The following is a 489-nucleotide window of genomic DNA, read 5'->3' as shown; positions in this document are numbered from 1 at the left end:
ACCACCTCTAAAGCATGAACATGCATGCTAAGTCACTTCAGTAGTGTCTGACTCTTTGAGACCCTATGGACTATAGCCCACCAGGCTCCTCTGTTCATGGGATTCATCAAGCAAGAATGCTGCAGTAGATTGCCATTTCCTTCTCCAGCATATCTTCCTGACTCATAGATTGAACGGGCAGCTTCTGCATTGGCAGGCAGGTTCTTTACCACTACTGCCACCTGGAGATCCCATCTATAAAGCACATTATTAGTTAAAGTCTACATTATCAGGAAGAGCAGTTAAGGTAATCATATATAAATAAATGATGTATGCAAATATGGCAAACTGTGGTCTCAGATGTTCCTCTGTTATAAAATATACATTGTCTGGGTTTTCAAGTGTAGTTTTTATTCACATGAGAAATACAACTAATAACTCCAGTATACAAAGGGGAAAAAAACCTTGGGATAATAAATATAGTTTGAGAAGAAATTATTCATAAGACAT

Source organism: Bubalus kerabau, chromosome 1 (assembly GCF_029407905.1).
Source record: "Bubalus kerabau isolate K-KA32 ecotype Philippines breed swamp buffalo chromosome 1, PCC_UOA_SB_1v2, whole genome shotgun sequence".
NCBI lineage: Eukaryota > Metazoa > Chordata > Mammalia > Artiodactyla > Bovidae > Bubalus > Bubalus kerabau.
Note: the sequence above shows the minus strand (reverse complement) of the source record.